The sequence below is a fragment of the Cavia porcellus genome, unplaced genomic scaffold (assembly GCF_034190915.1).
Source record: "Cavia porcellus strain 051 isolate PalLab524CR breed Dunkin Hartley unplaced genomic scaffold, mCavPor4.1 scaffold_23, whole genome shotgun sequence".
In the NCBI taxonomy this organism is placed as follows: Eukaryota; Metazoa; Chordata; class Mammalia; order Rodentia; family Caviidae; genus Cavia; species Cavia porcellus.
This window is the reverse complement of record NW_026947506.1, coordinates 41,118,025-41,144,159: the sequence shown is the minus strand read 5'-3', so window position 1 is coordinate 41,144,159 and position 26,135 is coordinate 41,118,025. Positions and strand designations below refer to the sequence as shown.

Sequence of the window (26,135 nt, the reverse complement as noted above, 5' to 3'; positions counted from 1 at the left end):
GGGACAATAGGGAGTTGGAGGTCAGCATGGCTACACAGTGAGTCCAGGCAAGAATGGACTAATAATGAGACTCTGACATGCATCTGCTATGGGAATACCTTACCTTTTCATTTTTATGGGAAAGCAGAGGAAGCAACAATAGACAAAGCTCTAAGGGACATTCTGATTAGTCCAAAAAAGACAACCTAAAATAATATCTCACTCCCAGAATCTTGAGACCATCCCAGGCCCACTACTGCCTCACGGTCCAGATGAGGGAACAGATCTGGAGAGAGGAAATGACTTGTCTAGGATAAATTTTGATTATTTGTTTCTGGGGACCCTTTACAGATCTTTTCAGAGAGTATGGCACGTGTATGGTCCCTTCATACAATGCAGATCGTTTGGTTTAATTAAATGATCCAGTTCATAGAATGTGTTTGTAGTTTTCCACCATTGACAGACACATACCCAGTCTGAGCAAATGAGTTTATGTCTTTAAAGCAGCTGCAGACCCTTATTTGCAAAATAACTTGTGTTCAATGAACATCACACAAACAAGTGGCTTTTAAAAGCTTCTAAAACCTGTAGTTTTGAATCTTCCCCAGAGGAGAAGGAATCCAAATCATCTGCCACTTGCAGGTCTATTGCGGTGTTGCAGAAGCTGTTAGGGCTTTATTAGTCACTGAAAGAGATGCTTAGCTAAGTCACAACCATGCTAAATGGCACAAGATTTCAATAATCCCTTTCCAAACGCAGCTAGGACCATGAGCCTGTGTGGCAGAGGCCCCTCTGCTTGTTATCCTGGCAGTTCCCCACAGCCCAGAACATCACTGCACCACAGGTCAGCCAGCATCAACAGCTCAGAGGTGTTACGGAGTAGCAAACCAGAATGCAACGGCCAGTAAGGAAGGCACTTCCAGACACAACCTACCAACTCTCCTTCAGTGACCCCATCTGTTATGGCGGTGTTTTCTGTGTTTCTCTTGTCTTTCCCTTCTGGTGGCCATACACACACCTGCCACCTGGGTCAAACAGACCCCTGTACAGCTCCAGCATCCTGGAGGGACCTGTAGTCACCATACCTTTCAAATTTTCCAGAAAAACCAGAAAGCTGAGTTTTTGTATGAAATATAAGCACACTGAAAATTTCAAAAACAAGACCAAGTCAACCAACCAGTAAAACCAGCTTCTGTGCGCCTGCTACCTTCTTTTAATGAAGGTCAATTCTCAGCCAGTCTGTTCTCACTTCTAACCTTTCTGCTTGTACTCTGCCTCTCACAGTAAGTAATCTTTGCTATTATACCACAGTAAGTAATCTTTGCTATTATATATAGATTTCAGTGTGCATCTCTAAAAGACACAGAGCCTTTAAAAATTAATTCTAAGTATTAAGACAATAATTCTTCAATATCAACAAATCTCCTGAGCTCCAGCATTCCAGTATCTCCAGTTATTTTATAAACTCACCCATCCTTCTTGGTGTGTTTCAAATCTATGCCCGTGCCAGGCTGTATACTGCCCCTAGAAGCTTGCCTCTTCAGTCTCTCCCTGCAGGCAGATCCTTGTTTTTAAATGTTAGTAACTCATTCCCTTTTCTTGGAAAGATGTAGTAGTCAACAGTCCTGGGGGAAAAGTCCAGGCCACAGCTTTTGAAGACATTAGGCTACTCCTGCCATTACTACCAGTCTGAAAACTAAGTGCCTAATTTTGGCACCTTCTCCAGCTAGTCTCTCTCTAGGATCATGGAGGAGGCCTGATTTTGGAACAAGATGCCTGGGTGCCACTGCCAGCACTGGCATGAAGCTGAGGTAGGACATATTCTGCAAGAAGTCTTGCATACATCTAATTCCCACTGAAGGCTTGCTGCAGGCTTAATACTAGTCAGGATCTACAAAAACACTCCTAAACTAGGTGTGCTTCTGAGTGTCCCCAACGCCACTGCCTTTATCTGGTGTCAGCATTTGACCTCTTAACAGGAATCTATATGCAGAGTTAGAACACTGTCTTGTCACATTGAGAAAACCAGGCTCACCCAGGGTCGAGAGAGAAGACAGCAAAATCCGTATGATTTCTAAGCTTGCTTGACAGAAAACAACTGAAGGAGAAAAAATGACCCTTCCCAGCACATGGCTCCTGATGCCAATGACGCACCAAGAAGGTGTCTCCTGAGGTGAAGAGAGTGGAAGGGCAGGAGAGTCGCTATCACCCAGGGATTCAGGAGCTTTTTATGTGGGCACCCACTCAACCAGGGCAGTTACAGAATATCACTGTGCCTTTCCTTCTCATCTGTGCCTCCGTGGGGCTTTGGGAAACAAGAACTAGAACTCTAATTGGCACTGAGGGGCCCTGGAAAGATGACAAGACAGACGGGGGTTCAGTCAGCCAGGCCTTGTCTGCTGCCAGCTGTATGACATCATGAAAGGCCTTGGCCACTTGGCTGAGTGTCTCTTCCTCCCCCTCTCTGTAGCAAGGTCAGCAGGGCCTTTCTGGAACATTGACGTAACCATGTCACCACCACATATGACAGAAAGACCAGGCCCTCATCTCAAGGCCCTCATAGCTACACAGAGCAGTCCCTGAAGATGAAGACATGCTGAAATAGAGCCCAAGACATCTCCTAGGTGCATAATGTCTCTGAGTACAACTGTAAGAATGGCTGTCAGGACAAAGCACCCATAAACCAAGCACAGGTGGCCCTCCCCTTTCATGTCTTCTTTCTCATTCTCCCACAGACACAGACTTTGCGAGATGACACAAGCCACCTGGGCAGGGGCACTGGCAAATGGGACAAGGGTGGGGCCTTGCTCATCCCCACAATCATCCCATAAAAGCCTTCCCTCCCTACTCACACCGCCCTGTACACCTCCCCCAACTGGTCTCTTTCCCCTCCCTCCATAATAAGGGGTTTAGCATACATTACATCACAGATTCCCAAAGTCCCAGAAATCCAACAACACACACAACAGTTCACCTCTCCTGAAAACCATTTCCCTTTCAAAAATGTTTCTCACTGTCAATACCAGCCAATAAAATAAGAGGACAAAAATAAGTGGCTGCAAAACATGGCAAGTAACTTATCCTTATGCTCTAAAAGAAATAAAACAAAAACAAAACAAACTATGCTAACAGGAATGAGACTAGCCACTCACAAAAAAGACCCACCTTAGGACAAAATAAGACTGAGTGGCCAAAAAATCTCTCAAATCCTGAGGACCAGCTCCCCAGAAGCAGGTTGAAGGTCCAGTTGATCATACTGGGTTCTAGAAGCAAGTGACAGCAAAAAGTGGGACAGCTCTGGGGTTATCAGGGAGGTGACCCTCTCTGTGGTGGTCCTAGCTCCATATCTCCCACACTCAGGCCCAGAAAAGGTCCCCTCTGAGTCTAGACAGGTCAGGTCTACTCTTAAGTACTGCAGGCAACAGTAGGTAGGAAAAAACATTACTTCTTGGTCATTATCTACAGATAATCCCCACTCCAGGCCAGGGAAACACTGTTCAGTGGGGTATCTAACCCAAAAGCCTTAAGACACAAATACTGCCTTCTCAGGTTGCGTGGCTGAAATTCACCTCTCATTTTGGGGCTTGGAGCCCATTCTGCCACTCATTACATTACAATGGCATTTACTGGAACTATGTTATAATTAACATAATAACAAAGTGCTTGCTCTAAAAGCTATTTTCAGGCTTGTCCCTGCCCAGCATGGGGGGCACCTCAGGAAGAGACCTGTTTGGACCACAGCTCATGGTGTCTGGCGGAGAATATAATCGTCAGGAAGAGACCTGTTTGGACCCAGAGCTCATGGTGTCTGGCAGAGACTATAATCATCTGCAAAGCAAATCCACATGGACTTCTGAAACACATGTCTGCCAGCTCCTGGCTCATTCCAATTCCCCAACGGCAACTGGGTGTTTCCCATCACATCTATCCTCCTCTCAGCAACAAGAGAGTGTGGTAGTTAAGCCAGAGTTGGATGAAATCACCAGTGCTTACCTGCTCTCGAACAGTTGGCCCCATTTTTCAAATAAAAACACACGGCACAATGAATTGCTCAAAATCAGTATGAGTGAAAGTGTAGGATCCAAGGTACACACCCAGGCAGCAGGAAATGTGACCATCATTGGTCTGCAAATGTCAGGTCTATGTTCCTCTTCAGCATCTAGAACATTCCATAAAGGCTAAATACCTGACAATCTTCCTCCCTGAACCCCAAAGGTCAGGAATGGATCCTCCTTCAAGACATCAGAAAGATACTGTTGAAATAAATGACCCCAGTTGTAAGCAAGCTGAAAACAAAGATGACTGTGGATCTTGACTGCTTTGGAAAATGAGAAGATAGCCTCCTTCCTGTGACCTGAGGCTACCCTAGGGAAGCCAGCAGTGTGATTAAACGTCTAATTTTCATTAGGGCCAACAGATTTGTTTCAGACAGACCATGTTATGATGCAGTAAAATCATATTCATGAGAGACCCAGTTAATAACTGACAGTTCATCTGGTCCCTGTCTAATAAGAGTGAATGGAAGACAGATGCCCACGTGTATAAACCTGGAACAAGACTTGACTATGTTAGGCTCCAGCAGAGGTATGGTGGAGGCTACATATCTGCAAGTTAGGATGTTTTGGCAAAACCCATAAGGCTGTGCTGGGAAAGCACCACACCCCACAGGCAATTCCTCACATTCAGATCTGCCATTTCTGAGGATATGCAGGTCAAAAACATGGGTGATTGGTCCTTCTGGCTAGAAGTAGGTTCAGTATTGTCAGATGCTCTCAAGTCAGGCCTAATACAGACCAAAGGTATGATGGGAAAGGTGGTGAGAGCTCTGTTAACATCTGCCCTCCCCATAACACTCCCACCCAATACATAAACACAGTCTCACTCAATCAATGCTCTTAACAAGCTAGTGTTGGGAAGGGTAAGGCTTGGTATCTTCTGTGAACATGAACTAGGCTCTGGGATTTGGTAGGACCCGTTGTACAGTCTTTCTATGTCACTGCTAGGCTTGTGGAGACCTCACCCTGTTCTGCTCCAATGGAAAGCATCCTCCAGGTGACGCCTGGAATGGGCAAGGCAGGTAGCCTGACAATGGTCACCCTTTCAACTAACAGAACAATCTTGTAGCCACCGAAGTTGTTCTGCAGGCACTGAGCTTTGCTTATCGGACTGTCAATTTGTGCAAACTCCCTGCCACACTCTGCTACTTAAATTGAGACACTCAAAGGGTGTCTACAAGAACTGTGGTTTCCTGGGAATAGGCAGTGGGTTGAAATCAAATAACAATTACAAAAGAGAATGGGAGATTGAACCAATAGTTAGCTTGCTTTCCTTCTGACTTCTCAGAATGTGTGTGTGTTTTGCACATCATTATATCTTCTGACCAAGTAAAAGTGATAACAATGACAGCAATAATAATCAACAAGAAAGCTCTTACCAAGTTTTCAGGAACTATTGTGAGTACTTTATTTATACTGTCATCTAACTTTCATTTAAAATCCAATGATTTTAATGCTTTTGTTTTGCTTTATGTATGTATATAAGGATACATGTACATACTGAAATAGCCGGAGACACTGAGCAGTGAAGGGGCTTGCGTAACATAGGGTAAATGCAGCTACAACCTACCCTGGCTGGTCTGACTCCCCACTGTGTAGCCTTAAACTGAGCATTGCCTCCAGTGTGTTGAGGAAGTTGTGCTGAATGGATGAGTATGTCCCAGAAACTCAGACACAGAGTTTTCTAAAGTTAACTGGTAACCAGACCTTTTCCTGAATAGAATACTTTTTGCACCCTGCACTCTTTGCAATATGTTTTGTGAAATGATCACTCAAGACAACCTGCTGTTGTGTGTGATGAAAGGGGAAAAAAATGTTTAAAGCACATATCAAGTAATGTCTTCAAGCTTTGATACCAACTCACGTCACAGGCATACTGAGAAGTTGAGGTTACACTGTGTAGGCTGAAGGCCTGTTAAGATCCTGCTAATGGGTAATAAGTAACTGGTAGCCTGGTCCCATTATCATCTGTTTTCAGCTGGGGAAAAGGGCCAAGACTTGGGTCTGCCCCTTTTTCCTCTGAACTTTGGCTTCTTTTTACCATCCCTATCCCACATCCCCTACTTCTGCTTCCACTCCACTACACAGGAAGAGTGACTTCTCTGAATGGGAGAAAATGTAAATCTGGGGATGATCTGTGAGGTCCACAACAAGGGCAGAATCTCCACACGGGCACTAATATAATGGTCCAGTTGTGGATATGCGTTGAATAAATGATGTCCATGAAGGCTGGGTGAGCAACTAACCAGGTGGTTCCTTTCCAACTGCATCAGCAGAAAAGACAGCACATTTTCTGGTCCGAAAACTGGTGGTAGCGGTGAAAGGTATCCAAGTAATCTTCCTAGAAGTGAGGGAATTTTTTTTGGTGGTGGGGAGGATATAGGGGATGATACTGGAGACTGAACCCAGGGCCTTTGCACTGAGCTACATCCCCAAACCTTTGAATTTTTACTTTGAGACAGGGTTTTAGTAAGTTACTAAGTAGTCCAGGCTGGCCTGGAATTTTTAATCCTACTACCTTAGCCTCTCAGTGTGCTGGGATTACAGGCATGTGCCACGAGCTAGAGATGGAAATGGCTTTAGAGAAAAGTGGTAGGTGGCACCTAAGAGGCACTGGTAGGGAGAACCAGAAAATGCAGGTGGCACTAGCCAAGGCAGGGCCAAGAGTCATAGATGGAGAAGACGAGGTGACAGCAAAAGCAGAGAAGTGGCACAAACAATTGCGATCACCTTAATAGTAAGTCTTTAAGTCAAATTAGAAACCTGAGATTGGTAAAATGTGAAAGATGGCCAATTACACCTCAGAATTAAAGAGAGGAGCTAAGAACAATCAAAGCCCAGGACTGGTGTGCTTAGGAGTAAATCTATTTACATATGCTATAAATCAGCATCTATGGTACACATGGGCAAAAGTGATGGTAAGCAGCAATTCATTATCTCTTGGATCTACAGACACCAAAAACAATCATTTCACAGGAAAGTTAGATTAATATACAACAACAATCATTGAAATCAAGATTGAATTTCATGATTAAAAAAAATAGGGGCTGGGGATTTAGCTCATCGGCATAAGCGCCTTCTTACACGCGGGCAGTTGTGAGTTCAATCGCCGGTACTGATAAAAAAGAAAAAGACAAAAAAAAAAAAATTTAAATAGGGGCCAGGCATACAGCTCAATGGCATGGTGCCTGCCTGGCAAGTGTGAGATCATGAGTTTGATCCCCAGTACCAAAAGAAAAATTTTTTAAATAGGAAATCCCAAAAGGGCAGGACAATTTGAGATTCCACCTAGGGATATTTTGGTTTTGTTCATAAAGTTTCTGCAGTCAGATTTACATTTCTACTGCCAGGTGCAAAATAGTGCTTGAGGCAAAATGAACTGCAGGAAAATGTTAAAAATCTGAATCAGTTTTTCAACTACTAATTCCCACCTGTGCTTGGTATGCGAGGTGGCAGTGTCATTTTTTTCTCCTGGTGACCGAAGTAATATATGCCATACTAGAGTGAATTTAAAGCAGGGCAGAACATAAAAAAGAAGAAAAACTATTTCAAGTCCTACTCCCCAAGGTACCCACAATATTCTGGCATGGTTCCTTCCAGTTTTTTTTAAAAAATCTATTTCTTTGGTAATTATAATAATATTCTCATATACTTCCTAAGTTTGCTTTTTTTGTTTTTAAGTCTGCCACCTGCACTACAAACTCTTTATGCAAACATAATTTTTAATAGTTGCATATTATTTCAAAGCATGGCTGCTCTTGGCTGCCTTTTAAAATATACTACTTCGGCTGTTTCAACACTAATCAATACTGTGACTGATGGAACAAACAGATAGTAACAAGCACTGAAAGTCTCCATATGGGGCTGCAGTGTGCTGGGCCTCCCAAAGGGTTATGGCCAAATACTTTTTAACATAAGATTGATGACAACAACCGTAACTAATATTTATAGCTAATATGGAGTTTACAAAGTGTTTTCATGTGCATTAAGTTCACTCAATCCTCACAGCAGCCCTATACAGTGGGTCTTAACATGTCTACTTTACAGACAGAGGAAACCAAAGTCTGGAGGTTAAACAATTTTCTCATAAAAACACTCTGCCAGAGACGACAGGAACACATGGATAGGACCTGTGTTCATGTCAGCAGCTCCTCAATCTATACCCAATCAACATCATTTTCTTTGGGCTAGCCTGTATCTCACCAGTATCTCAAGCACTGCAGATATTAAATCTCATTCTTTACCAGAAGCCCCCACCCCAAATCCCATATGGATTCCCATTATGGTACTACTACAACAAGTCAAGCCAGAGGCTGACCCTCTTTCTCCTGCCCTGTCATCCCTTGCTCTCTACCTGCAGCAATCCCAAGGCTCCATTGCCATTACACCAAGAAGCCCTGGTCAGCTCACTTTCTAACCTGGACATGGTGTCCAACCTAGCAGAGAGCTGTAATAGACATTCACAGGGAAGGGGTGGGGGGTGTTTCTTGACTCTACACACACACTGCTCTGTATAACAGCACACTGCGCTATCACAGAAAGCCGTGAGAGATACATGGCTAGAAATCTTCCATCGCACCAAATTCTCTTTACATGACTTGCTCTGGAAGGATCATAACTAAAAATACCTATTAAAGACTCCTGATGAGTTTCAGCTAAAGCTACCACTTCCTCAGTGTTTCCTGGTAAGAATAAGAATCTCACAATTAGTGGTTCAATTAATTTTCAATTCTTCTCTACATGTGAACCCATTAGTGAAACCCAGAATGGAGCAAGATAAACATGGTAAACCTCCCTAAAAGCTATCTGGAGATTCCAGAGAAATTTCAGAGCAATGAAATTGAAAAGAACATTTGGGTAAACAGTCACTGATGCAGGTTTGGGGTGGAGGAAGAATGTAACAGAGGCAGTCCTGAATAACTGGGTAGCCACAAGATGCATTTTAAGGGACTATGCTATTACGAAGCATTTGTGCTAACCTAAGGCGTCCTGATGTATTAAAGTCTTATTAAAACAACAAACCTATTCTTTTAAAATGAACAATGGCATTCTGAAAAGCATTGCAAAATTAATCTAGTTATTGCCCTATAAAGAGGCAAGCACATAACCACGTTTAAAAGGGTCCACAGGTTGTACCATGTTCAAACAGAATACACATTCACGATGAAATCCTAGAGAACATGTTCCCATTAATTAAGCAATGAAAACACAGCCTCCCAAATCAAGCAGGAACAAACAGGACAGAAAAGAATATACTTCTTGTGAGAGGGGAAAAGAGGCAGCACAAGGAAATCAGAGTAATATACTCCACCCTTGGTATTATCGGTTTCAACAGAAATAATTAGAGATCAGTCTTGGGTTTCTCTGGCTTCTTCAACAGAAGGCTCAAGAAATCTTTCAAGAAGGGCCTCCTGGTTGGCACCCAGGAGGAATCTCCTGGGCCACTGTATCCCAAACTCAATGGATGCCCATTTTAGGAGGGTTTCTCTTTGGCCAACATTATAATGACCAGAAAAAAAAGAGAAAAAAACCCAAATCACTGCACTTGGGAGAATAAGATAAAATTCTTTTAATGTAGAATGAAAACAGGAACATCACACTACAGGGAGGGTAGGGGTGCTAAAAAAAAAGAGAGACAGAGACAGGGATGCGAAACTAAGAAATGATGATGGTAACTCAGTAAGTTCCAGGTGCTTACCTGTTCCCTACACATACACACAGCGACAGCAAGAGAGCACCAGAGCGCTTAGAGAAGCAAGCCCCTGGGGAAAGTTAGTCTTTTCCTAAAATGAAGGTACCACCTCATAGTGATGTAAATAGATCTGTCTCAGGTAAATGCACCAGTTAAAGACCGCCTCAGTGGCACCACATAGCCCTTCTCGGTCACTCTGTCTGCCTGCTCAGTCAGCTTCTCCAGATCCTTCTATCTCCTAAATACTGTGAAATCTTGTAGTTGCTATAGTGTCAGACAGGACCTTCACCCTGGCCCGCAGTGTGAGACCCAATTCACACAACACCCCTACTCTCACCCTTCACATGCCCTCTGGAGCTTTGGCTCACACGACTTTACTTACAACCCAGCACCTATCCAACTTCAATGCTGTCATCTTTGTCATGCTCTGTGCCCCCTCCCACCTCCTGGAGAGGACCCTATTTTTACACATTCCTTGCACCATGTAGTCTGGCACACAGTCGACAGCACACTCCTTAATAAGAGCAAGTATTCCAGAAGTGTGTCAAAGCAAAGGGTTCCTCATCACTTTTGACCCCTATAAGGCAGGTGTGAAGTGTGCCCATTTCACAGACTGGACAATAGGATTCAGGGGACTTTCAATCTAGTTACTGGGAGGAGAGACTATCAGGATTGTTATGTCCCTATGTCTTGTCATAGAGAGGAAACTTGCTAAAATGAAGAAGCAAGAATGTGAACATGTTTAAAATGGTCTACAGGTACAGCAAGCACAACCTTTAAACAGCACAGTAGGGTTTCAATCTGGTCTTCACAGCTCTTGTTTCAAAGCACTATTTCTCACTTAAGAATGCTGGGTGAATGAGTGAATAAATATGCGTCTTTCTAGCTGGGTGGTGCGTACGATAACTCCAGCACTGTGAGAGGCTAAGGCACAAAGAATGCAAGTTCAAGCCCAGCCTAGGCAATTTGACCAATTAGGGAGACCCTGCTGCAAAAAAAGGTCTGAGGGTGTAGTTTGTAGTCCAGTGTAAAGGCCAAAGTACTAAGTTCAACCCAAAGTACTAAGAACAAAAAAAAAAAAAAATCACCCAAACTTTATTTTGCAAAGTTGAACATTTTCTCAGTTGTTCTACAGATTAAGGAGTAACACTTTTGGTAGAGAATAGTTGGAAAATATAAAAACATATAACAAAGAAATGTTAAATAATCTTGAACCATCTAGAAATAAGCCCTGATAAGACTGGATGCTTTTTCCCCAGTCTTTTCCATGTCTTGTGACCAATTTTGTATAATTTTGCTATACATGTATCTATGTGTGTTCACTCTATGTGCAGCCATGCTGTCTCTGTATTTTTTTTTAGTAAAGCTAGGGTGACACATCTGAAATTCTTGAGTGGTAAGTCTAAAATACCATGGCAATTTTACACATACAAGTGAGATACATATATATTGTATTTATTATATATTTTATATATATGTATATGTATATTATATTCCCCCCCAATGAGGTAGCCCAGGCTAGCTTTGAACTCACAGCAAACCTCCTGCCTCAGCCTCCCAAGTGCTGGGATTATAGGTATGCACCACCACACCCCACTTACATTGATTTCAACGAATTAATTTTATCATTTACCGATATGGGACACTAGATTATTCTCTTTTTCTTTTTTAGTAGTATAAATAATACTATGACCAAAATGCTTGTCAATAAAGCACTGATCACATTTCTAACTTTTTTCTAAATTACAAAAAAAAAAAAAAGTGGAACTGCTGGAAAGCCCTACAAGGGACAGTTCATCGAAGGGTCTGAAGTGAAATTCCTATTATACCTGTCCACCCTTAAAAAACTCTGTGGAGGGAAAAATTGACTCTGTATGCCATGTGATTTAAAAAAAAAAAAAAAAAAAAAAAACTGACCTGCTTTTACCAAGTCACAAACTAAAAATCCTTTCATGAGTCAGATCACAACCTCGCACACTTGGTGTCACCGACTCATAAATTGGCTGATGGTAAATATAACCAGTCTATCTCTGAGGCTGAGTTTCATGCAGAAATGGAAATGACCTCAACCTGGCATCAGTGGAGGTCACAGTTTCTCCACAGCCTTGTGAGCCTCAGTTTGTGTGTATATGTGTGCACATGTATATGTGTACGCATGCACATGCCTGAGATACCTTCTGTGTAGTACATGGGATGAAATTGATGGTCTTCCCTCCTGGTGGCCTCTTTCCTTTTTGACCTCAAAAACTCTGGCTTTAAAAGGTGAGACTCCTAGATCTACTCCAAGTCACCCTAAGGGAACTAGCTACTTAGGTTCAAAGCCTTCTCTTTAGTGGTTAGTATCAAAGACTCAGTCCCTGGTGATGGAGCTGGTTTTGGGACACAAACTGGATCTAAACAGAACTCAAACTAATAAAGTGGTACCTGGTGGAACACCAGCTCTATCATTCATCAAATCCATGAAATTGACCTGATTTTATGCCTTCCTCATAGAGTTGTAAAGACTGAATAAGAGAAAAAAGTGCCAGACGATCAGCACAGCAAAAGCAAACAGCATATGGAGAAGAAAGAAGAGCTCCTTCTCTGGTGCTCAGATTTCCAGCTTCACAGCACAGCCCAACCTAAAGAAGATGGACTATAGTGCAAGTGCAGAACAGACCACAGATCACACTCTGGTTCCTAGTCCAGTTGCTTCCAAGTTCAAACATTTCTATGCAACACACCTTTTGCTCAGTTTGACTCCAATCTTTAGCACCAGGAGTGTGGACCTAGTCACTGTAGGCAGCCTACACAGTGGACAGTCCCAGATGTGTGTCACCTGTGCATAGCAAGTGATTTCAAAGTCTGCGTGAACCACAGCTTGCTGTTCTCTCAGTGGAGACAGAGTGGTGCCTGCACTATGCAGGTGCTTTGTACACTGAAAGGTAATGACACATAAAGGCATATAAACATGCTAAACAGTAGGCCTAGCAAATAATAAGGACACCAACAACCTAATAATGACAGCGGCCCTTCCTGTGAATTATGGTTTAAAAAGATACCGGTTTTATTTGTAAGGTTTCCACAACCAAGAGCCTAAAACATTTAGGACATACTGAGCATAAAGAGAATTCAAAGGCAATATCAACCTCCAAGCTACAGTTCCAACAGTAGAGTGATACATAAACCAGGGCCTTTTTCTAGATTTCCCAAAAGGAGACCATTAACAGCAAAGGCAGGGCATCCACATCAGCCCTCAGTGTCATAAGACAAAACAGGCATCCCACACTCGACTATGTCCTGGCACCATTGTGAGCCTCAGGCCTGGAGTCCAGCTGATCTGGCCTTATCTATATTTGGTACATGATGTAAACCTAGAACATCTTATTCTTTCAAATTTAATAAACCAGCTTAAGACATCATTACTCACTACCCAGCAAACTCATTTTGAAACTCAGAGGTAGAGAGAGCCCTCCTCATATTTCTTACAAAAACTGAAGTTGCTGGACTCTCCACTTGGGTAACATACAATGCCACAAATGAAAAGAGGAAGGGGTAAATTCACACACTGACTGACTTCGTCATTTTATAAACTTGAAGAATGAACACAGATATGCAGGATAGTTTCCTTCTAATAAAGACCTTTCTATAAGAAGCCACCAATTACAAAAACCAGAAGTGCAGCTAAAGACTCCTTGTGCATGAAGCGGAATGTCAGCTGCCTTTATTTATTACATATTTGGATGGGAGGGAAAAGGGGGAGAAGAAAATTTCCTGTTCCTTCTCTAACAGATGAGTCACAATTTCCAAACATCAATCAATCAGTGAGTCAGAGTGGGGAGAAGAGGAAACGCCTGGGAGGCCTCCCACTGCAGGCACTTCCGAGAATCAGGAAAAGCACGAACCCCTGAGGCACTGACTCGACCTCCCCAGTCCTCACTTGTGCAGCTAGAACCAGCCTCTGGGCTCATGACTGGTTACTCTGCTTATTCACTGAACTGTCTAGCATGCAGTTTTGGAGTGCCAAAATGCAGAGGTGGGTAAAGTGGTCTTGCCTGACGAGCCCACTGCTGAGGAGAATGCTGACAGTCCCAGCAGGACACACATGCAGGTACTGTGCCCAGATGAGTACAGACCGTTGCAGGGGCATAGCCCTGAGCAGAAGCTGAGACCAATACAAGTCAGGGAGGGGAAGGCCACACCAGAAGGAAGTCCTTCGACAGGACTGTGCATTCCTTTGTTGCACAGGGAGAAAAAGGGACAGCACATTCTAGAACCCCCACAAGTCTGTCCTTAGCATGGTATCTCCCAAGTGCAGCAGGGATGCTGACCAGAGACCAGATAACAAAATGCCTTCAATTCCTCCTGAGGCTGATGTTCAGGAAGGGAGTCTGGGTCCTAGAGGAGGGACTTGCAACCTGATCATAGGGCTGGTGGAGGCATCGACTGCTGGTCTGGCCCTGAGGGTGTGTGTTTGTTTTTGAGAAAGGGTTTCTCTATGTAGTTAAGACTGGCCTTGAACTCACTATAAAGCCCAGGCTGGCCTCAGACTCAGGGTGATTTTCCTGCCTTAGCCTCCTGCATACTGGAATTACAGCATGCACTACCATGCCTGGCTTGGGCCCTAAGTTTCTAACTCAGGAGGTATGAAACAGACCCAAGAACTTGTATTTCTTATAAGTTTCCCAGTGATGCAATGCTGACAGTTGGGAAGTACATCTTGAGAACCAGTGTTATAGTTCAGCAGTTAGTAAACCACAGCCCATAGGTCAAGTAAAGCCTGTGGTCTACTAGTACTTTTTTTAAAATAAAATTTTATTGGAACACAACCTACTCTTGGCATTTATATTTTGTCCACTACTTTATAGCAGATTACAGCAAAGGAGATAATATGCTCGGCAAAGTCTTCAATATTTCACCATCTATCCCTTTATAATAAAAGTTTGCTAAACTCTACTGTAGGATATGAATAGGTGATTAGAAAGGAAAAAACAAAGACTTTTGTGGTCATTGAATTTGGGAAAGACTGATTAATGTTTGGCAGTATTCAGAATACTAGTTAACTAGTATTCTGGGACTAAGGTTCCAGGAACATGGTAGAGAATACTACATTAGTCTATGGGATGTCACCAATGGATTTTGGAGGTAATCAATCAGAACTACAGTTTAGAAAAACTACTGTGGGGCAGACAGGCTGAAAAGGGCAGTGGCTTCAGTTAACTGATCGCTATGGTAACCATACATGTAGTGAGGAGAGTGTGCAGCAAGATGGGTCAGCAAACTTTTCTTGGAAAGGGTCAGGAAATAAATGTGAGTCTCTACACGTCACACAGCATCTGTTCCAACCACTCCACTCTGCCACTGTGATACAGAAGTAGCCGCAGCCAATAGAAAAGCAAATGAGCATAAGTATGTTCCAATAATATTTTGTTAACTGTGTCTCAGCATCGGATAATGAAAACATTCTGGAGATAGATGGTGATGACGGTCAAACAACAGTGTGAATACACTTAATGCCACTGAATTACATACACTTAAAAATCTTTAGAACAGAAAATTTTATGTCAGATATATTTTATTACCAAAAAACCTCCATGGGCACTAAAATATGAATGTCATGTAATTTTCAGGCATCACAAAGTAGTAGTATTTCTTTTGTTTTCCATGATCTGTTTTAAAATGCAAATGCCATTCTTACCACCTAGCCACAGGACCATAGGCTGTGGGGTGACAGAACCCTGCTCCAGGCAATGGGGACAAAGAAGAGGGAGTGGATACAAGAGCTGATTGAAAGGGCTCTGATTTGGGGCAGTTATTTCCTATCTAGATATAGGAATCCTGGAGGGATCAGGTAGGTGGGGCAGGTCCAGAAGACCAGGTAGCACTGGAAAAGAAAAGTCCGGGAGTCCCAGAGAAGCCAGTAGGGAAACTGTCAGATTCTGCTGGGCTATAATCAGCCTTCCTGCCATCTTGCTCAGGACATACCAGGGCCCCTAGGAGGCCCAGGCTTTGCAGCTGCCAGCCACCAAAAGGCATGGCTTCTCAAAAGGGCTCCTGTCTGTCTTGGGGAATGCTGGGGAGCTCGTGTTTTCCTTCAGAAGCCCCTTCCTCAGGAGCTATGCTGGTAGATCACTGCTTGGCAGAAAAAGACAACACCTTGCCTTGTCCAAAATAAATTAGTACTGTGAAACTCAAGCAAAACAGGAGATCAGATAACACTGTATGACCAATGCTCCCTAAACTTTCTGTGGAGAACTCTTATGGATTTTTAAACTGCCAATCTGCTGCAGACTAAGATTTTTATAAAATATAATAAAAATGCCATTTGGATGTCACTGGAATGTCAGACTGCTATAAAAGTTTCTTGATGCCTCCTCTCAGTTTCTACACTTATCTAGCTGTACCTAGGCTGCTGGTTTCAGAGTGGCATGATGGCACTATCTTGAAAACATGGTGGCCTAGATTAGGCCTCTACAAGTTTTCCTGCTGAAAAGGAAACAAAATATATAATCCCATCAACCCAGCAAGCCCCATGAGAGGGGCTTGGGCAAGTAGCTCTTTCACACCAGAAAGGTTAAGAGTTAACAATGGTCAGAGAAAAGACTCTAGAACTCTGGCCACTAATCAAAAGTCCCTAGAGGTTTGGCTATTGCACAGCAATGAAGATGAGCGGCTCAGCCAAATAACCAGAAGCTTGGGCCCAGGGAACTGAGAGACAGAGGAACAGGGACATACTGCCACTCTTATAAAGCAATCAGACAACTTGAACATTGAAAAACTGCAAAACAGGCAGCACTCAAAAGCCACCCTTTATTGTAAATGTCTTCTTTACTGTAAAATCCCAACACAGGGCTCCCCATGAAAGCTATCCTACCATGTCCTTGGGGCACTGAAGGAAGGTATGGCTTACTCTGTCACAGCAGACATGAATTTTCTGTTCAAAAGATGTAATTGCAAATCATTTTAGAAAATGCTCAACAACTAATTGTCCTTATAATACCAAGTTTACATAGCCCAAATAATGGACAAATATCACCATGTAATAGAACAGCACAAAAATGGTAATTTTACTATGGAAAGTTGGAACTTGCCATTTCAAATTAGCAGAAGCTGTGAAGTGGGCATTACTGACAATGTGAATATAGTAATTGGGGCTGATTTCTTGGCGCCTGGCCGAATCTGGCTGCCTGGCGTCCTGCGAGTTAATTATAGCTCTGTTAACAGAGCAAGAACAGGGAACACAGTGATGCAGAGATACAACCCGGCTCAGGTCTCTGCTGCTGGTGTGAGGATACTGGCTAGAGATCAGATATAAGAAAAATAATTCCCAATGAATATCTAAAGCAATGACCCAAAGAAACTACTATATGTACTGCTAGGGGTCAACAATCAACCACAGGAGCCAAACTCACAGAAGGTGTCCTGCTAACTCACTAGTGCTTTGCAGTGGAATGGCTCAGGAAAGCATTCTGGGCTATATCCAAAGATATTCTGCTTACCGGTTAAGTTTCCTTTTAAAAAGTTCAGAAATCAAAATATGTGATCCCATCCAAATTGGTTCTCCATGAAGACTGAATCAATTATTTCACTGAGGTTTAAAAAAAAATAAATGTCTTTTCATTAATTTGGGAGGTATGATTATGCACTTCAAAAATCTGAGACTGCACTTCCTGCATCCTGCCCCTGGCTAAGTCACCATCTGACCGATCAGCAGCATGCCCCTCACTCCCAGGTCCTTTCTCCTTAAACCGGTAAGACCTGCCCTATACCCACTTAGGGTTGGACAGGGGAGACAGTCAAATTAGGGTTATTATGCCTAGGGCAGTAAGAGTATTCTGGAATGAAGTAATAAAGTTTTAAGTATGGCACCAAATATTTTAAACACGCGTTAGAAACTGATTCTTGTCTGTCAGAACCACTCCCTTTTACCTTTCTGACTTAGCACGGTTCCCCTAGCTGAAACCGTGAGGCATTCCGGAGTTCTCTTCACCCTACATATTCTTTACACCACCAAGCTTGCCCCCATCATGGACATCATCTTTCCATTCTATCCTTTTCCAAATCCTCTGACCTCCCTCCAAGCCTTACCTTCCTGGCTATAGGCCAACAGGAAACATTTGTAAGTCGTTCTTTAAATGCACCAATGCCTCATTTGGACTTGTGAACCAGAACCTGGGCCAAGTCTGACAAAGCCAATACTTTTCCTGTTACCTACACTCAGCTGAAAGGGAGAATGAGGGATACACGTTCCAGTGTAACTTCCCAAGTCAGGACCATACTTCCCTGCAATCCACTCATCTCCCTAGCCTGGTCTGGCCTACAACTCTGACTCTTCTCTCCCAGCTTGCAGTCTTGTGGCTTCTGTCCCTGTTCTTCTCCTTAGGAATCACCATCCTGGCCTTGACCCTAATCAGGCCATCCTTATGCTCTGCTGGGGACTTACTCTACACTCTTATTCAGAATAGCAGCTGTATAAGTACAGCACAGTGACCTGAACCCCATTAGCTCACACAATACCTGGCACAGAAGAGACACTGGTTTAACATGCAGGCTCCAGAGGTCTTGTGTAGTTGTAACTATCGATAAACTAACTCCCAAGTAAAACTTCAAAGATGCAAGAGAGAATCTACTCACAACCTAATAAAAGTATTAGTAACTTTTTTAACTTCCTGGCAAAAATCTCCACAGAAAGTGTGGAGTATTATTCAGCAGTATTATGCTTTGTACTGAAATGACAATAGACAAGATGAAAACAAATATACTCTGTGACTAAATGCATGGAACCCTAGCAGCTGGGGCGTCAGTGGGCTGTAGTCCAAGGCCGTAGGGGAGACCCTTACCCATTCACCACTCCCACACACCTACACATACATGCCACTGTCTTGCTGGCTTCTGGGCAGCTGAGGCTCAGAGAAAAATCCCAAAGGGAGACTGGGGAGGAGTCAGCAGCCTAGAGTCCAGACTTTCGGGGGGAAGGGTGGTGCTGTCTTGCTATCCCTGGGGGGCACTGGTCTTGAATGTCAGGCAGGGCAAGTGGAAAGAAATTCCTCTCTCTTCCCAGGCTGAAGGGGAGGGGACAGACTATTCAGTGCCTGGTCTAGATCACAGTGGAGCTATGGCAGGCCCAGGCTGCGCAGGGAGAATGTCAATGGTGTCAATGGCTCTCCCAAGAAGTGAACTAGGCACCTCCCTGCCCTCTGGTGGCCCAAGCTATCTGCTGTGGGTCCATGGGACCCTTGAAGGGTAAGCACAGCAACCAAGGCAGAGGGTTTAGAAAACAAAAGTAGGGTCTCTCACAGGCAGACACATGTGCTCATGACATTGACAGGCCAGAGAGGATAAACCAGGGCCTCGGGGCAGAAGCTCAGTGGAAAGATCCAGGGCCTGAGCACCTAGTTTCTACTTGCAATGTGACTATGTATAGGTCTGTGGGTCTCTCACTAGGTTGCTGGTCTTCCAAAGGGGCTCACAGAATGCCTTTTGGCCACAAGTAGTCTCGAAACTCCCCTTCTGCAATCTACCTGTGCAGTCACCTACCTCCCTTAAACTATTGGAGAGTGAGTCCCCAGACTGTCACACTCAATGCTGCCTAAAGACCTTGGTGGGCTTGTGTAGCCACACTGAGACCACTGGAGCAAATCGCATCTGCTCAATGCTGCCCCACATATTCGTTGACAACCTCTGGGGTATAGCAGTTATGCTCCATCACGCTGGAAATAATATCTGGAGCCATGCAAGCATTGTGGGGTTCTCAGCTCTTCCTACTCACCCTGGCCACTGCCCCAATGCCATACCCCCTTTCTGGGCAGGGCACTGGGATAGCCCCTCAGTGTGGGGCTAGAGCTCCTTCCCACACCTCCAGTAGGTCAGTAACCTGCTTTCCAGGACCAGCTCACTCATACCTGGGACATCCTTAATTTCTTGCCTTAAGGCCCTAACCAAGCATTGGCAGGCACCCAGCTCAAGCTGTCCTGTTGTTTGACTGGAGACAGTTTATTCAAAATTATAATCAACCTAAATCACTACCAATGGGGATTGGTTAACCGCAAGCCTGCCATACTGCCATTAACAGAACAGGTTGGGTTGACACAGACTTACTGAAAAAATGTCCCCAGTAAACAAGCTTACCAAAGAGCATGATGTCTATATCACTGATACAGATATAGACATTTTCCTATTATAAAATGTCAAGTCTTAAGTTATCTTGAGATAGCAGAATTTGGGGTGACTCCTTGTTTCTTCATTAATTGGATTCACCTACATTATCTTAATAATTTGAAAAGCCTTTGTTATCTTCATTATGAGAAAAGTCCCCCCGCACTATAAGAAGGCGAAGGGGTATCCTATACAGACACATTTCATATATCTTGTGCAGGACAGAACAATATTTTCTAAGTTTTGATATAATCGACAAAAAAATTCCCATTATATCTGTTTCTAAGAATGTAGAAGCATCTACTATATTGTCATATATTATTAATTTGTTTGTTTAGTGACACTTGTTAGGAGCCCATATGGCAGGTACTGGCAATGATGAAAATCACATTCTAAAAGCCAAACAGTTTCATTAAAACACCTACTTGGTACCATTTTTTAAACTTTGTACTCTGAAGAAACACTGTGGTTACCCTATTTTGGGCTGCATAACTCCTTCACCTTTGGGTGGCTCTGAGTCTGGGTCTCCCCTCTGTATATGCACACAACACATGAAGCTGGGTAAAGCTGGCCCAGAGGATACCTGGGGCTAGTGCATTGTCACACGAAGGCAGCTACTTGCTAGTCAGAGCTGTAGATGAGTTGCTAAATTTTTTTTCCACGAAGTGTGCAACACTACCAAGAATGGTAGTGGGGGAGTGTGAAAGATTCCACCAGTCTCCTGTATACAGGGTATGAAGATGTGATCTTAATTATTCATCAGTCAATACAGGAAGAACAGATTCCCAATCGAGTTGACTGGAGGCACAGGAAGTTACATGATATACCAATAGCCAATGGAATCAAACTGTGCACCCCTGTCAATAGGATTACAAAGCTTCCACTGCTCCCTCCCACCCTTCCAGGCACTAAGGGCTGGAAGATGCACATGGGAAAAGTGGATGGTGGAGTGTGAGGTGCCCTTATAACATGAAAAGCCACCCTTAACTTTTGGGTGGCCATGTGGAGACTGGTCTACACTGTCCTTGCTCTCTAAGGGTCAGGGGCATTATGGACTGCTAACGGGCCAAAAAGAAACAAAACAGAAACAGAAAATCTGGGCAAGTTGGTCTAGTAGGGAGACACACTGCTCACTTTCTGCCCAAAGACAAGCAGTTGGCAGAGGATCCAGTGACAAAACGTCTCCCTTTTGTAGGCAGCTAGTTGGTATGAAGCCAATTATTTCAAGCAAAATGAACATCGTTTGAAATAACACTGATACGAAGTGAGATCGAAAGACACACCTGCAGAAACTCGGCCTCCTGGAATGAGAATTCAAAAGAAGTTTTGTTCTATTTCACTAATTCTGTGAAAGCAAATCTATGATCCAGTGTGTCTGAATTACAGACAGGCAGCCTCCCTGCTGGGAATTTTCCTGTCCTGGCCATGACACTCCACCCTGTTAGCTTTGGGAGTAGTCTTTTTCTCCCTGAGTCATACTTTTCTGGAAGCCCTCCAGCCCTTGAGTGGAACCTGCAATACCCTAAAAAGGTAGGTGAGTAGTGCTTCTAGGATTTAAGCATCTTTCTCCACCTACTGGAATAGAAGTTGGTACGTTTCTATACAAGCGAATGCAAAAACAGACCTGGGAGACAATGTGTACTGGCATGCTTGATAATTGTGCAGTTACACCCCTGACTTAAAAATGGGGAGAGAGGAGAAAACCCTTTCCCTGGTCTGCAGTTTAACAACGGATTCTTAGCATTTTCTGCTCTTTTAAGGTTTGCGATCAACTCTATTCAGCGATACAAAATGCCCCTCAGAAGTCATATATGTCCAGAGGTTTAAGTAGGATAATTAAAAGCATAGAATTCCTCAAATAATGTATCTGTCAACTAGTTAAGATAATAAAGGCTTCATTACTGAGCTGTGATTACAGTATAAAATGAAGCAGACCAAGTCCAAGAGTGCCAAGACACTAAAACTACTGGGCAAGAGGGAAGACAAATCTACTCACATGCTCAATTATCATGCTGCAACTGCCAAACAGCAGTCTCAGCAAGAAAAAGAGTCCACCAGCTTGAGGAAATTGATTTTAAGGAACAGCGCCCATTGACATGTTTATTTTTTGAAAGAGTTTGCTTCTAGCACAAAAACAAGATGCTAGATCTTCTATTTTCGTCTTTCAGATTCCCTAGAAAGAGGGAGGAAAGTGAGATACCCTGTCCACCTCTGAGCAGGGACGCAGTGCAGGAAGAAAGGCACCCCCCATGCAAGATCTGGGGCAAAAGTAGGCTGGGACCAGCAATTCTCTGACTTTAACCTCCCAGGGCAAGAGTAAAGAGGAAGGAGACTGGCAGGGTTCTAAGATTCCCCTCCCGCAAGCAAGGGAGTTGGCCAGCTCCTAGAGACTGTCAGAGGCTGCAGCTCAGCTAGGGTGAGAGGAACAAGCTGCCCCAATGGCTGCTTCCATGGAAACGAGGTCAGCTCAGCAACAACAAGCCCCAGCTTTAAGACAGCCACCTGCCTCCAGGAAGCACAGCCTGCTGCCCTCTCCTTTCTGACTTCACATTTACAGCATGAAAACAAAATGTACAGAACTACTGATCACAGTGGAAAAGCAGACCCTTCTAATGGATTGCTGTATGACTCCTGGTAAGCCACTGTGCCTATCTAGGCCTGAATCTTCTCTGAAATGAGACAGAACTGCTTGCTGATTGGTAAGAGATAGCTGTGATAACAGCACTTCTCTGAAGTATCCTTGGATCAGGGAGGGACCTCAATCAGTCAGGGAATATCTTCAATGCAACAAGTACTGACTACGGTATACAGTGTAATTTGCCCAACCAAGAACTCAGGCAGGTCCCAGAACTTACAAGTTTGGTGGAGACACATTTGAATGGTGTATAGGAAGAGCGAGGAATCAGCAATACATGGAAAAGCAAGAAAAGCGTACTTTGATAATTCTGAGCAGTACTGGTCTCACTGCAAAGCTGATGCCCCAGGGACCCAAACTTCATGCAACTTGCAGTGGGTGTACTCTTCTCACCAACAATACTTACCTTTCCCCTCTCCTAAGACTAGAAACTGGGCAGGCCTTGCCAACCCTAAACCACTCCCCTAGGAAGGCTGCCCCATTCAGAGTGAGGGTCAGCAGGCAGTGCAAGCTAAGGAGTGCTCACAGCATAGTGACCAATGGTTCTTAGCAAGTACAGAAAGGAGGGGTCCAGCCATCCATGATAGCCACCAAGGCATCAGCAGGGTGAGGCTTTAAACATCTCCACGATCCTGAGCAGTCTTACAAGTCTCTCTCCTACTTCCATACAAAGAAACACTGCAGGCTGTTAAATAGCAATATTCAACCATGCAGCAGACTTCTGAATGCACTGTGTATAAGCAGGAAATCAGACCCCAGGTGCACAGGACATACTTCCTACTACTACATTTCACTGACACTGAGGGTCTGCAGCAGTCCAGCACCACCTCAGCAAGCCTCTCATGGCAGGACTCCTAACTCAAGTGATCGTCAACCATTCTTTAGTAATAGCATATTTTAAATTCAAGTATGTACATCATTTTTAAAAAATTTTTATTTGTTTTTCAGTGGGGAGACAGGGTCTCACTATGTAGTCCAGACTAGCCTTGAATTTGCTTATGTGGCCCAGGCTGGCCTCAAATTCACGATGATCCTCCTGCCTCAGCCTCCTGAGTGCTGGGGTTACAGGCATGTGGTACCACACCCAGCTACATTATCTTTTTAGATCAATGCCGGCACTCACCTAATAGACTACAGTGTAGTGTTACTGTAATTTTTTTCTGGTCTTAGGGACAGAATTCAGGTTTCATACATGCTAAATAATCACTCTACCACTCTTCCGAGCTAACTTTGATCCCTTAAATACAACTTTTTATCATAATCTTTTTTATTTTTATATATTTATTTGTAGTACTGGGGATTGAATGTAAGATCTTTGCACTGAGCTCTATCCTTTTTTAAGTTGTCCAGGCTAAACTGGAACTTGAGACTCTCCTGCCTCAGCCTCCCAAAGTGTTGAGACTACAAATATAACTTTTATATATCCTGAGAAACCAAAAAAAAATTCATGTGATCTACTTCATTTTGATATTTGCTTCAATGCAGCAGTCTGCAGATGAACCTACAATACTTTCAGTGACTGTACTATAAGAGCATTTATATGACAACCTGGGAAATACAGAACTACGGGTATGAAGAAGAGCTCAGTGGTTGTCATGGGTTGGAATAGCAGAAGGTTGACGACTAAGGGGCAAAGAAGAACTTGAGTAGACAGCTATGCTAAAAGTTCTTCTGTGCTATGAACTGTGGCAGAGGCACCTGAAATTATATGGTGGCTAGAATTCAGAGCAGCAGACACGTAAAGGGAGCGCAAATTTCTCTTTTTAAAAAGCCTTTCCGTACAGGAAAAACTGGTTTTATACTACTATCTCCACAGCACTTCTAGAAAAGGAATCAGAATGCAACCAAGACAGACCCAAGAATCCTCACTGACTGACATCATCAGAGGCACTAGATCAGGACATTCACTACCACAGTTCACTTACTCGCCCTTCTCACAGTTGTTTTTTGTTTTCCCCTAATGAGGGGAGGTAAGTGCGTGGGCAGAGAGGAGTGAACACCCTTATCTGAAGACTGTCTCCTGCCATTCACACAAACCACTGGTATCCTCTGCACTCGAACCTGCTAGGAAGTACTAGTGAAGAGGAAGTGAGGTACGCAGAAAGCGACTGATATTATTAATGAAAAATCAGGAGCTCCGCTTGACTCAGGGTACATGGGTCATACCACAGGAGGCAGAGTAGAGAAAAAGAACAGACCTGGCTCTGTGCTGCCAGCAAGGATCTCAGTCAAGGCACACCTCCTTCTCCTGCTCTTCAAGACGGGGACGGTGAGGCTGCTGAGAACATGTGTACACAAAAGGCACATGCAAAGCATGTTCCCATGGTACCCTGTACACAGAAGCTCCGAGTGTGCGTGTTTATGATTATCATAACCACACGTTCTGCGTGTAATACTGCTTTAATTCACACAGAAACGAACACACACACACATCACTGCCACTGCAAGCAAAAGGTAATACAACTTGATTTCCCCTTCCCTGTTCTCTGAAAGCAGCTGTGGATCACCTTCTCTCCATAACTTACTCAGAGACAGGCAGCAGATCAGCTGGGGAAGGGTACCATGCCACCAGCACCTCCATGACCAGACTTTGGACATTTGAACAATCTTGGCTTAAGCTACAGCTTAAACAAGATGCGCCCAAAAAATAATACAATACCTGCTCAGTGTCATCTCTGTCCAGTGTTGTTGCTTCAAGCAAGTCATAGACCTTCATTTCCTTGTGTGTAAGATGCAGCTAACCTGAAGAATGCTTTCAGGTCTACAATGACCACAGCATTCTTTCCACAGGGTTTCTTGGGCCCTGAGGATGGTTCCCAGTGCCCTTCAGGAAGGACAGTACCAACATCATTCGCAGGGGCTTTCTCTCTGCTCAATGCAGTCTGTCCCAACCATCCTGCTGAAGGTCATGGCCACCCAGGTCTCAGGTGACCTCTCAGCACACACCTAGAGATTGCAGTTAGTGGGAGAGACATAGAAATGTAGAATTCTTAGGCCAAGTCTATTGCTGGAAAATAAACCTCCTATGGCTCCTAAGGGGGCCATAGGAGGAAGGACTGCAAATACCACTGCATGAATCTGGGTACCCCCAATTGTATCAGAGTAAAAATTTAAGGCACTGGCATAAAATGCAGGTCCCCTGGCCATTACCAGGGACTCATGTCTCAACACATCTTAGGTGAGGCCCAGGGACAGTGTTTTTTAAGCACACGCCCAGGAGTCTGATGATTAGTGAAATAAGGGGCCACTTGCAGGCTGGCTCTTACACAACTGGGAACAATAGTGACTTCACCACCACAGCAATTCTGAGAGCTATGAACCTGGAATCTGTAACTTCTAAGTAACTGGTGATGTAAGATTCTAGAAGCACCTAACCAAGGGAAGGAGGTAAACTGACAAGGGGCTCAAGGAGGTAAAGTGAGCAACATTCTCATGCAAGGAGACCAGCAGGCACTGCAGGGCTGGTCCCTGTGCAACCTCCTTACCTTTTCAAGATGAACACTGGCTGCCTTCCACTGTCCCCACTAGCAGTGCTCCCTCCTGTCCACTGCCCTCACACTGAGCCCCTGCTCACCCTAAAGGACATCCTTTCCTCCTGCTTCTCCAGGAAAACTCAGGACATAATTGGAAGTTACCTGAC

The 26,135-nt window shown here is 43.9% G+C and overlaps 1 protein-coding gene across 16 annotated transcripts in view; it reads right to left on the bottom strand.

Annotated features, from left to right (window-relative positions):
• Positions 1-26,135, bottom strand: part of Cux1 (cut like homeobox 1) — a 360,722-nt gene that overhangs the window by 227,833 nt on the left and 106,754 nt on the right. The gene's annotated exons all lie outside the window — the stretch shown is intronic.